This window comes from Amia ocellicauda, unplaced genomic scaffold, assembly GCF_036373705.1.
Source record: "Amia ocellicauda isolate fAmiCal2 unplaced genomic scaffold, fAmiCal2.hap1 HAP1_SCAFFOLD_73, whole genome shotgun sequence".
NCBI classification, from domain to species: Eukaryota; Metazoa; Chordata; class Actinopteri; order Amiiformes; family Amiidae; genus Amia; species Amia ocellicauda.
Genome location: NW_027103000.1, coordinates 324729 through 337630, shown reverse-complemented (window position 1 = coordinate 337630; position 12902 = coordinate 324729). Strand labels below are relative to the sequence as shown.

At 43.4% G+C, this 12902-nt stretch overlaps 9 non-coding genes and 2 pseudogenes across 9 annotated transcripts; all 11 read left to right on the top strand.

The window, feature by feature from the left end:
* Positions 1-506: 506 nt before the first annotated feature.
* On the top strand, positions 507-625 carry LOC136742146 (5S ribosomal RNA). Its single transcript, XR_010814772.1, has one exon. It is a non-coding gene; the product is annotated as a 5S ribosomal RNA (ribosomal RNA).
* A 1066-nt stretch (positions 626-1691) lies between these two features.
* On the top strand, positions 1692-1810 carry LOC136742138 (5S ribosomal RNA). The gene has a single exon (XR_010814765.1). It is a non-coding gene; the product is annotated as a 5S ribosomal RNA (ribosomal RNA).
* A 1066-nt stretch (positions 1811-2876) lies between these two features.
* On the top strand, positions 2877-2995 carry LOC136741935 (5S ribosomal RNA). Its single transcript, XR_010814571.1, has one exon. It is a non-coding gene; the product is annotated as a 5S ribosomal RNA (ribosomal RNA).
* A 1066-nt stretch (positions 2996-4061) lies between these two features.
* Positions 4062-4181, top strand: LOC136742299 (uncharacterized; annotated as a pseudogene).
* A 1055-nt stretch (positions 4182-5236) lies between these two features.
* On the top strand, positions 5237-5355 carry LOC136742207 (5S ribosomal RNA). The gene has a single exon (XR_010814832.1). It is a non-coding gene; the product is annotated as a 5S ribosomal RNA (ribosomal RNA).
* Positions 5356-6410: 1055 nt separating this feature from the next.
* Positions 6411-6529, top strand: LOC136742195 (5S ribosomal RNA). Its single transcript, XR_010814820.1, has one exon. It is a non-coding gene; the product is annotated as a 5S ribosomal RNA (ribosomal RNA).
* Positions 6530-7595: 1066 nt separating this feature from the next.
* Positions 7596-7714, top strand: LOC136742274 (5S ribosomal RNA). The gene has a single exon (XR_010814893.1). It is a non-coding gene; the product is annotated as a 5S ribosomal RNA (ribosomal RNA).
* Positions 7715-8780: 1066 nt separating this feature from the next.
* On the top strand, positions 8781-8899 carry LOC136742037 (5S ribosomal RNA). Its single transcript, XR_010814669.1, has one exon. It is a non-coding gene; the product is annotated as a 5S ribosomal RNA (ribosomal RNA).
* Positions 8900-9954: 1055 nt separating this feature from the next.
* LOC136741990 (5S ribosomal RNA) lies at positions 9955-10073 on the top strand. The gene has a single exon (XR_010814624.1). It is a non-coding gene; the product is annotated as a 5S ribosomal RNA (ribosomal RNA).
* A 1055-nt stretch (positions 10074-11128) lies between these two features.
* LOC136742007 (5S ribosomal RNA) lies at positions 11129-11247 on the top strand. The gene has a single exon (XR_010814641.1). It is a non-coding gene; the product is annotated as a 5S ribosomal RNA (ribosomal RNA).
* A 1053-nt stretch (positions 11248-12300) lies between these two features.
* LOC136742293 (uncharacterized) lies at positions 12301-12409 on the top strand (annotated as a pseudogene).
* The last annotated feature ends 493 nt before the right edge of the window (positions 12410-12902 follow it).

Below are 12902 nucleotides of genomic sequence, written 5' to 3'. Positions count from 1 at the left end.
AACTGAACTTATATTCAAGGTTTGTTTCTCTTCATATGTTTTACTGGTTTACATTTGTCTCAGCAACCTGTTGAATGATTCTTCTGCTTTCAAAACAAAATGACAAAAGGATGAATGCACACACTTGAAAATACACTACATGCAATGTTATGCATCATAGTGATGCAACCTCCTTTCAGTTTCATACTGCATGTCAATTGAAATCCTTACTGAAATGCACACCTTCTCAAGATTGCGCTTGACTGGCGTGTCAGGCACTCAATTACAGCTGTTTTATCAAGACAATGTGTTCGTTTTGTAAAATATAGTTCCGGTCTGGTGTGACACCCCAGCTAACGCACAACGTTGCCACAACGTTGCCACAACGTGGCGTGTAAGAAGGGACTGTCTGCGGCGCGCTGGTGTGTCCCGGGCTTTAGAGTAGAGAGACAGTTCAACTGTAAGTATGAACGGCAGAAACGGATATTGCCTTCCCTTTAAGTAGAGCGTCAGGGACAGCCTCCCTGGCTTACGGCCATACTAGCCTGAATACGCCCGATCTCGTCCGATCTCGGAAGCCAAGCAGACTCGGGCCTGGTTAGTACTTGGATGGGCGACCGCCTGGGAATACCAGGTGCTGTAAGCTTTTGCACCTTTTACACACCAGAGGGCGACAAATCACGAGTTTTAACTTTGGATACACGCAATTTCATCATTATTTCAGATTTTACTTCCCCAAATACACAGGCATACAATAGATCTTGTTCTCCAACGTAAACGGTCCCTAGTAAATAGGGTACATTCGTCAATAAATTGAGCATCATGGCTAGAAGTGACTAAATGTTGCCTAATCTTTCTCATCAAGAAATGACACAATTACAGCAACAAAAAAGGAACTCCACCGGACAAAGTTCAGTGCTCACAAGGAGCATCATTCAACACACACGGTTCCATTCCCATTCATGCAAAGCACGAAAGTGTAAAACTTGGGAACATACTTGAGAACATACTTGAGAGCAAAGATCACATTCAATCTCATTCAAGGCACGGATGTGAATGCAACGGGATGAAATTACTGAAATGATGCCTGCCCTCGAACTGTGATGATGGACTACCCGACTCGCCAATAATATTGGGTTCTGGTGTATTGAAATACAGGAGCTGCTGGATTTGTGTGTTTTCTTACCCCCTCACCATAGTTTGTCAAATGTTTAAACAACTGAACTTATATTCAAGGTTTGTTTCTCTTCATATGTTTTACTGGTTTACATTTGTCTCAGCAACCTGTTGAATGATTCTTCTGCTTTCAAAAACAAATGACAACAGGATGAATGCACACACTTGAAAATACAATACATGCAATGTTATGCATCATAGTGATGCAACCTCCTTTCAGTTTCATACTGCATGTCAATTGAAATCCTTACTGAAATGCACACCTTCTCAAGATTGCGCTTGACTGGCGTGTCAGGCACTCAATTACAGCTGTATTATCAAGACAATGTGTTCGTTTTGTAAAATATAGTTCCGGTCTGGTGTGGCACCCCAGCTAACGCACAACGTTGCCACAACGTGGCGTGTTAGCAGGGACTATCTGCGGCGCGCTGGTGTGTCCCGGACTTTAGAATAGAGAGACAGTTCAACTGCAAGTATGAGCGGCAGAAACGGATATTGCCTTCCCTTTAAGTAGAGCGTCAGGGACAACCTCCCTGGCTTACGGCCATACTAGCCTGAATACGCCCGATCTCGTCCGATCTCGGAAGCTAAGCAGGCTCGGGCCTGGTCAGTACTTGGATGGGAGACCGCCTGGGAATACCAGGTGATGTAAGCTTTTGCATCTTTTACACACCAGAGGGCGACAAATCACGAGTTTTAACTTTGGATACACGCAATTTCATCATTATTTCAGATTTGACTTCCCCAAATACACAGGCATACAATAGATCTTGTTCTCCAACGTAAACGGTCCCTAGTAACTAGGGTACATTCGTAAATAAATTGAGCATCATGGCTAGAAGTGACTAAATGTTGCCTAATCTTTCTCATCGAGAAATGACACATTTACAGCAACACAAAAAGGAACTCCACCGGACAAAGTTCAGTGCTCACAAGGAGCCTCATTCAACACACACGGTTCCATTCCCATTCATGCAAAGCACGAAAGTGTAAAACTTGGGAACATACTTGAGAGCAAAGATCACATTCAATCTCATTCAAGGCACGGATGTGAATGCAACGGGATGAAATTACTGAAATGATGCCTGCCCTCGAACTGTGATGATGGACTACCCGACTCGCCAATAATATTGGGTTCTGGTGTATTGAAATACAGGAGCTGCTGGATTTGTGTGTTTTCTTATTCCCTCACCATAGTTTGTCAAATGTTTAAACAACTGAACTTATATTCAAGGTTTGTTTCTCTTCATATGTTTTACTGGTTTACATTTGTCTCAGCAACCTGTTGAATGATTCTTCTGCTTTCAAAACAAAATGACAACAGGATGAATGCACACACTTGAAAATACAATACATGCAATGTTATGCATCATAGTGATGCAACCTCCTTTCAGTTTCATACAGCATGTCAATTAAAATCCTTACTGAAATGCACACCTTCTCAAGATTGCGCTTGACTGGCGTGTCAGGCACTCAATTACAGCTGTTTTATCAAGACAATGTGTTCGTTTTGTAATATATAGTTCCGGTCTGGTGTGGCACCCCAGCTAACGCACAACGTTGCCACAATGTTGCCACAACGTGGCGTGTTAGCAGGGACTGTCTGCGGCGCGCTGGTGTGTCCCGGGCTTTAGAGTAGAGAGACAGTTCAACTGTAAGTATGAACGGCAGAATCGGATATTGCCTTCCCTATAAGTAGAGCGTCAGGGACAGCCTCCCTGGCTTACGGCCATACTAGCCTGAATACGCCCGATCTCGTCCGATCTCGGAAGCTAAGCAGGCTCGGGCCTGGTCAGTACTTGGATGGGAGACCGCCTGGGAATACCAGGTGCTGTAAGCTTTTGCATCTTTTACACACCAGAGGGCGACAAATCACGAGTTTTAACTTTGGATACACGCAATTTCATCATTATTTCAGATTTGACTTCCCCAAATACACAGGCATACAATAGATCTTGTTCTCCAACGTAAACGGTCCCTAGTAACTATGGTACATTCGTAAATAAATTGAGCATCATGGCTAGAAGTGACTAAATGTTGCCTAATCTTTCTCATCGAGAAATGACACAATTACAGCAACACAAAAAGGAACTCCACCGGACAAAGTTCAGTGCTCACAAGGAGCCTCATTCAACACACACGGTTCCATTCCCATTCATGCAAAGCACGAAAGTGTAAAACTTGGGAACATACTTGAGAGCAAAGATCACATTCAATCTCATTCAAGGCACGGATGTGAATGCAACGGGATGAAATTACTGAAATGATGCCTGCCCTTGAACTGTGATGATGGACTACCCGACTCGCCAATAATATTGGGTTCCGGTGTATTGAAATACAGGAGCTGCTGGATTTGTGTGTTTTCTTACCCCCTCACCATAGTTTGTCAAATGTTTAAACAACTGAACTTATATTCAAGGTTTGTTTCTCTTCATATGTTTTACTGGTTTACATTTGTCTCAGCAACCTGTTGAATGATTCTTGTGCTTTCATAACAAAATGACAACAGGATGAATGCACACACTTGAAAATACAATACATGCAATGTTATGCATCATAGTGATGCAACCTCCTTTCAGTTTCATACTGCATGTCAATTGAAATCCTTACTGAAATGCACACCATCTCAAGATTGCGCTTGACTGGCAAGTCAGGCACTCAATTACAGCTGTTTTATCAAGACAATGTGTTCGTTTTGTAAAATATAGTTCCGGTCTGGTGTGGCACCCCAGCTAACGCACAACGTTGCCACAACGTTTCCACAACGTGGCGTGTTAGCAGGGACTGTCTGCGGCGCGCTGGTGTGTCCCGGGCTTTAGAGTAGAGAGACAGTTCAACTGTAAGTATGAACGGCAGAAACGGATATTGCCTTCCCTTTAAGTAGAGCGTCAGGGACAACCTCCCTGGCTTACGGAAAATACTAGCCTGAATACGCCCGATCTCGTCCGATCTCTGAAGCCAAGCAGGCTCGGGCCTGGTCAGTACTTGGATGGGAGACCGCCTGGGAATAGCAGGTGCTGTAAGCTTTTGCACCTTTTACACACCAGAGGGCGACAAATCACGAGTTTTAACTTTGGATACACACAATTTCATCATTATTTCAGATTTTACTTCCCCAAATACACAGGCATACAATAGATCTTGTTCTCCACCGTAAACGGTCCCTAGTAACTAGGGTACATTCGTAAATAAATTGAGCATCATGGCTAGAAGTGACTAAATGTTGCCTAATCTTTCTCATCGAGAAATGACACAATTACAGCAACACAAAAAGGAACTCCACCGGACAAAGTTCAGTGCTCACAAGGAGCCTCATTCAACACACACGGTTCCATTCCCATTCATGCAAAGCACGAAAGTGTAAAACTTGGGAACATACTTGAGAGCAAAGATCACATTCAATCTCATTCAAGGCACGGATGTGAATGCAACGGGATGAAATTACTGAAATGATGCCTGCCCTCGAACTGTGATGATGGACTAACCGACTCGCCAATAATATTGGGTTCTGGTGTATTGAAATACAGGAGCTGCTGGATTTGTGTGTTTTCTTACCCCCTCACCATAGTTTGTCAAATGTTTAAACAACTGAACTTATATTCAAGGTTTGTTTCTCTTCATATGTTTTACTGGTTTACATTTGTCTCAGCAACCTGTTGAATGATTCTTCTGCTTTCAAAACAAAATGACAACAGGATGAATGCACACACTTGAAAATACAATACATGCAATGTTATGCATCATAGTGATGCAACCTCCTTTCAGTTTCATACTGCATGTCAATTGAAATCCTTACTGAAATGCACACCTTCTCAAGATTGCGCTTGACTGGCGTGTCAGGCACTCAATTACAGCTGTATTATCAAGACAATGTGTTCGTTTTGTAAAATATAGTTCCGGTCTGGTGTGGCACCCCAGCTAACGCACAACGTTGCCACAACGTGGCGTGTTAGCAGGGACTGGCTGCGGCGCGCTGGTGTGTCCCGGGCTTTAGAGTAGAGAGACAGTTCAACTGTAAGTATGAACGGCAGAAACGGATATTGCCTTCCCTTTAAGTAGAGCGTCAGGGACAACCTCCCTGGCTTACGGCCATACTAGCCTGAATACGCCCGATCTTGTTCGATCTCGGAAGCCAAGCAGGCTCGGGCCTGGTCAGTACTTGGATGGGAGACCGCCTGGGAATACCAGGTGCTGTAAGCTTTTGCATCTTTTACACACCAGAGGGCGACAAATCACGAGTTTTAACTTTGGATACACGCAATTTCATAATTATTTCAGATTTGACTTCCCCAAATACACAGGCATACAATAGATCTTGTTCTCCAACGTAAACGGTCCCTAGTAACTAGGGTACATTCGTACATAAATTGAGCATCATGGCTAGAAGTGACTAAATGTTGCCTAATCTTTCTCATCGAGAAATGACACAATTACAGCAACACAAAAAGGAACTCCACCGGACAAAGTTCAGTGCTCACAAGGAGCCTCATTCAACACACACGGTTCCATTCCCATTCATGCAAAGCACGAAAGTGTAAAACTTGGGAACATACTTGAGAGCAAAGATCACATTCAATCTCATTCAAGGCACGGATGTGAATGCAACGGGATGAAATTACTGAAATGATGCCTGCCCTCGAACTGTGATGATGGACTAACCGACTCGCCAATAATATTGGGTTCTGGTGTATTGAAATACAGGAGCTGCTGGATTTGTGTGTTTTCTTACCCCCTCACCATAGTTTGTCAAATGTTTAAACAACTGAACTTATATTCAAGGTTTGTTTCTCTTCATATGTTTTACTGGTTTACATTTGTCTCAGCAACCTGTTGAATGATTCTTCTGCTTTCAAAACAAAATGACAACAGGATGAATGCACACACTTGAAAATACAATACATGCAATGTTATGCATCATAGTGATGCAACCTCCTTTCAGTTTCATACTGCATGTCAATTGAAATCCTTACTGAAATGCACACCTTCTCAAGATTGCGCTTGACTGGCGTGTCAGGCACTCAATTACAGCTGTATTATCAAGACAATGTGTTCGTTTTGTAAAATATAGTTCCGGTCTGGTGTGGCACCCCAGCTAACGCACAACGTTGCCACAACGTGGCGTGTTAGCAGGGACTGGCTGCGGCGCGCTGGTGTGTCCCGGGCTTTAGAGTAGAGAGACAGTTCAACTGTAAGTATGAACGGCAGAAACGGATATTGCCTTCCCTTTAAGTAGAGCGTCAGGGACAACCTCCCTGGCTTACGGCCATACTAGCCTGAATACGCCCGATCTTGTCCGATCTCGGAAGCCAAGCAGGCTCGGGCCTGGTCAGTACTTGGATGGGAGACCGCCTGGGAATACCAGGTGCTGTAAGCTTTTGCATCTTTTACACACCAGAGGGCGACAAATCACGAGTTTTAACTTTGGATACACGCAATTTCATAATTATTTCAGATTTGACTTCCCCAAATACACAGGCATACAATAGATCTTGTTCTCCAACGTAAACGGTCCCTAGTAACTAGGGTACATTCGTACATAAATTGAGCATCATGGCTAGAAGTGACTAAATGTTGCCTAATCTTTCTCATCGAGAAATGACACAATTACAGCAACACAAAAAGGAACTCCACCGGACAAAGTTCAGTGCTCACAAGGAGCCTCATTCAACACACACGGTTCCATTCCCATTCATGCAAAGCACGAAAGTGTAAAACTTGGGAACATACTTGAGAGCAAAGATCACATTCAATCTCATTCAAGGCACGGATGTGAATGCAACGGGATGAAATTACTGAAATGATGCCTGCCCTCGAACTGTGATGATGGACTACCCGACTCGCCAATAATATTGGGTTCTGGTGTATTGAAATACAGGAGCTGCTGGATTTGTGTGTTTTCTTACCCCCTCACCATAGTTTGTCAAATGTTTAAACAACTGAACTTATATTCAAGGTTTGTTTCTCTTCATATGTTTTACTGGTTTACATTTGTCTCAGCAACCTGTTGAATGATTCTTCTGCTTTCAAAGCAAAATGACAACAGGATGAATGCACACACTTGAAAATACAATACATGCAATGTTATGCATCATAGTGATGCAACCTCCATTCAGTTTCATACTGCATGTCATTTGAAATCCTTACTGAAATGCACACCTTCTCAAGATTGCGCTTGACTGGCGTGTCAGGCACTCAATTACTGCTGTTTTATCAAGAGAATGTGTTCGTTTTGTAATATATAATTCCGGTCTGGTGTGGCACCCCAGCTAACGCACAACGTTGCCACAATGTTGCCACAACGTGGCGTGTTAGCAGGGACTGTCTGCGGCGCGCTGGTGTGTCCCGGGCTTTAGAGTAGAGAGACAGTTCAACTGTAAGTATGAACGGCAGAAACGGATATTGCCTTCCCTTTAAGTAGAGCGTCAGGGACAGCCTTCCTGGCTTACGGCAATACTAGCCTGAATACGCCCGATCTCGTCCGATCTTGGAAGCTAAGCAGGCTTGTTCCTGGTCAGTACTTGGATGGGAGACCGCCTGGGAATACCAGGTGCTGTAATCTTTTGCATCTTTTACACACCAGAGGGCGACAAATCACGAGTTTTAACTTTGGATACACGCAATTTCATCATTATTTCAGATTTGACTTCCCCAAATACACAGTCATACAATAGATCTTGTTCTCCAACGTAAACGGTCCCTAGTAACTAGGGTACATTCGTAAATAAATTGAGCATCATGGCTAGAAGTGACTAAATGTTGCCTAATCTTTCTCATCGAGAAATGACACAATTACAGCAACACAAAAAGGAACTCCACTGGACAATGTTCAGTGCTCACAAGGAGCCTCATTCAACACACACGGTTCCATTCCCATTCATGCAAAGCACGAAAGTGTAAAACTTGGGAACATACTTGAGAGCAAAGATCACATTCAATCTCATTCAAGGCACGGATGTGAATGCAACGGGATGAAATTACTGAAATGATGCCTGCCCTCGAACTGTGATGATGGACTACCCGACTCGCCAATAATATTGGGTTCTGGTGTATTGAAATACAGGAGCTGCTGGATTTGTGTGTTTTCTTACCCCCTCACCATAGTTTGTCAAATGTTTAAACAACTGAACTTATATTCAAGGTTTGTTTCTCTTCATATGTTTTACTGGTTTACATTTGTCTCAGCAACCTGTTGAATGATTCTTCTGCTTTCAAAACAAAATGACAACAGGATGAATGCACACACTTGAAAATACAATACATGCAATGTTATGCATCATAGTGATGCAACCTCCTTTCAGTTTCATACTGCATGTCAATTGAAATCCTTACTGAAATGCACACCTTCTCAAAATTGCGCTTGACTGGCGTGTCAGGCACTCAATTACAGCTGTTTTATCAAGACAATGTGTTCGTTTTGTAATACATAGTTCCGGTCTGGTGTGGCACCCCAGCTAACGCACAACGTTGCCACAATGTTGCCACAACGTGACGTGTTAGCAGGGACTGTCTGCGGCGCGCTGGTGTGTCCCGGGCTTTAGAGTAGAGAGACAGTTCAACTGTAAGTATGAACGGCAGAAACGGATATTGCCTTCCCTTTAAGTAGAGCGTCAGGGACAACCTCCCTGGCTTACGGCCATACTAGCCTGAATACGCCCGATCTCGTCCGATCTCGGAAGCCAAGCAGGCTCGGGCCTGGTCAGTACTTGGATGGGAGACCGCCTGGGAATACCAGGTGCTGTAAGCTTTTGCATCTTTTACACACCAGAGGGCGACAAATCACGAGTTTTAACTTTGGATACACGCAATTTCATCATTATTTCAGATTTGACTTCCCCAAATACACAGGCATACAATAGATCTTGTTCTCCAACGTAAACGGTCCCTAGTAACTAGGGTACATTCGTAAATAAATTGAGCATCATGGCTAGAAGTGACTAAATGTTGCCTAATCTTTCTCATCGAGAAATGACACAATTACAGCAACACAAAAAGGAACTCCACCGGACAAAGTTCAGTGCTCACAAGGAGCCTCATTCAACACACACGGTTCCATTCCCATTCATGCAAAGCACGAAAGTGTAAAACTTGGGAACATACTTGAGAGCAAAGATCACATTCAATCTCATTCAAGGCACGGATGTGAATGCAACGGGATGAAATTACTGAAATGATGCCTGCCCTCGAACTGTGATGATGGACTACCCGACTCGCCAATAATATTGGGTTCTGGTGTATTGAAATACAGGAGCTGCTGAATTTGTGTGTTTTCTTACCCCCTCACCATAGTTTGTCAAATGTTTAAACAACTGAACTTATATTCAAGGTTTGTTTCTCTTCATATGTTTTACTGGTTTACATTTGTCTCAGCAACCTGTTGAATGATTCTTCTGCTTTCAAAACAAAATGACAACAGGATGAATGCACACACTTGAAAATACAATACATGCAATGTTATGCATCATAGTGATGCAACCTCCTTTCAGTTTCATACTGCATGTCAATTGAAATCCTTTCTGAAATGCACACCTTCTCAAGATTGCGCTTGACTGGCGTGTCAGGCACTCAATTACAGCTGTTTTATCAAGACAATGTGTTCGTTTTGTAAAATATAGTTCCGGTCTGGTGTGGCACCCCAGCTAACGCACAACGTTGCCACAACGTTTCGTGTTAGCAGGGACTGTCTGCGGCGCGCTGGTGTGTCCCGGACTTTAGAGTAGAGAGACAGTTCAACTGCAAGTATGAGCGGCAGAAACGGATATTGCCTTCCCTTTAAGTAGAGCGTCAGGGATAGCCTCCCTGGCTTACGGCCATACTAGCCTGAATACGCCCGATCTCGTCCGATCTCGGAAGCTAAGCAGGCTCGGGCCTGATCAGTACTTGGATGGGAGACCGCCTGGGAATACCAGGTGCTGTAAGCTTTTGCATCTTTTACACACCAGAGGGCGACAAATCACGAGTTTTAACTTTGGATACACGCAATTTCATCATTATTTCAGATTTGACTTCCCCAAATACACAGGCATACAATAGATCTTGTTCTCCAACGTAAACGGTCCCTAGTAACTAGGGTACATTCGTAAATAAATTGAGCATCATGGCTAGAATTGACTAAATGTTGCCTAATCTTTCTCATCGAGAAATGACACAATTACAGCAACACAAAAAGGAACTCCACTGGTCAAAGTTCAGTGCTCACAAGGAGCCTCATTCAACACACACGGTTCCATTCCCATTCATGCAAAGCACGAAAGTGTAAAACTTGGGAACATACTTGAGAGCAAAGATCACATTCAATCTCATTCAAGGCACGGATGTGAATGCAACGGGATGAAATTACTGAAATGATGCCTGCCCTCGAACTGTGATGATGGACTACCCGACTCGCCATTAATATTGGGTTCTGGTGTATTGAAATACAGGAGCTGCTGGATTTGTGTGTTTTCTTACCCCCTCACCATAGTTTGTCAAATGTTTAAACAACTGAACTTATATTCAAGGTTTGTTTCTCTTCATATGTTTTACTGGTTTATATTTGTCTCAGCAACCTGTTGAATGATTCGTCTGCTTTCAAAACAAAATAACAACAGGATGAATGCACACACTTGAAAATACAATACATGCAATGTTATGCATCATAGTGATGCAACCTCCTTTCAGTTTCACACTGCATGTCAATTGAAATCCTTACTGAAATGCACACGTTCTCAAGATTGCGCTTGACTGGCGTGTCAGGCACTCAATTACAGCTGTATTATCAAGACAATGTGTTCGTTTTGTAAAATATAGTTCCGGTCTGGTGTGGCACCCCAGCTAACGCACAACGTTGCCACAACGTTGCATGTTAGCAGGGACTGTCTGCGGCGCGCTGGTGTGTCCCGGGCTTTAGAGTAGAGAGATAGTTCAACTGTAAGTATGAACGGCAGAAACGGATATTGCCTTCCCTTTAAGTAGAGCGTCAGGGACAGCCTCCCTGGCTTACGGCCATACTAGCCTGAATACGCCCGATCTCGTCCGATCTCGGAAGCTAAGCAGGCTCGGGCCTGGTCAGTACTTGAATGGGAGACCGCCTGGGAATACCAGGTGCTGTAAGCTTTTGCACCTTTTACACAACAGAGGGCGACAAATCACGAGATTTAACTTTGGATACACGCAATTTCATCATTATTTCAGATTTTACTTCCCCAAATACACAGGCATACAATAGATCTTGTTCTCCAACGTCAACGGTCCCTAGTAACTAGTGTACATTCATAAATAAATTGAGCATCATGGCTAGAAGTGACTAAATGTTGCCTAATCTTTCTCATCAAGAAATGACAAAATTACAGCAACACAAAAAGGAACTCCACTGGACAAAGTTCAGTGCTCACAAGGAGCCTCATTCAACACACACGGTTCCATTCCCATTCATGCAAACCACGAAAGTGTAAAACTTGGGAATATACTTGAGAGTAAAGATCACATTCAATCTCATTCAAGGCACGGATGTGAATGCAACGGGATGAAATTACTGAAATGATGCCTGCCCTCGAACTGTGATGATGGACTACCCGACTCGCCAATAAAATTGGGTTCTGGTGTATTGAAATACAGAAGCTGCTGGTTGTGTGTTTTCTTACCCCCTCACCATAGTTTGTCAAATGTTTAAACAACTGAACTTATATTCAAGGTTTGTTTCTCTTCATATGTTTTACTGGTTTACAATTGTCTCAGCAACCTGTTGAATGATTCTTCTGCTTTTTAAACAAAATGACAACAGGATGAATGCACACACTTGAAAATACAATACATGCAATGTTATGCATCATAGTGATGCAACCTCCTTTCAGTTTCATACTGCATGTCAATTGAAATCCTTACTGAAATGCACACCTTCTCAAGATTGCGCTTGACTGGCGTGTCAGGCACTCAATTACAGCTGTTTTATCAAGACAATGTGTTCGTTTTGTAAAATATAGTTCCGGTCTGGTGTGGCACCCCAGCTAACGCACAATGTTGCCACAACGTGGCATGTTAGCAGGGACTGTCTGCGGCGCGCTGGTGTGTCCCGGACTTTAGAGTAGAGAGACAGTTCAACTGCAAGTATGAGCGGCAGAAACGGATATTGCCTTCCCTTTAAGTAGTGCGTCAGGGACAGCCTCCCTGGCTTACGGCCATACTAGCCTGAATACGTCCGATCTCGGAAGCTAAGCAGGCTCGGGCCTGGTCAGTACTTGGATGGGAGACCACCTGGGAATACCAGGTGCTGTAAGCTTTTGCATCTTTTACACACCAGAGGGCGACAAATCACGAGTTTTAACTTTGGATACACGCAATTTCATCATTATTTCAGATTTGACTTCCCCAAATACACAGGCATACAATAGATCTTGTTCTCCAACGTAAACGGTCCCTAGTAAACAGCGTACATTCGTAAATAAATTGAGCATCATGGCTAGAAGTGACTAAATGTTGCCTAATCTTTCTCATCAAGAAATGACACAATTACAGCAACACAAAAAGGAACTCCACCGGACAAAGTTCAGTGCTCACAAGGAGCATCATTCAACACACACGGTTCCATTCCCATTCATGCAAAGCACGAAAGTGTAAAACTTGGGTACATACTTGAGAGCAAAGATCACATTCAATCTCATTCAAGGCACGCATGTGAATGCAACGGGATGAAATTACTGAAATGATGCCTGCCCTCGAACTGTGATGATGGATTACCTGACTCGCCAATAATATTGGGTTCTGGTGTATTG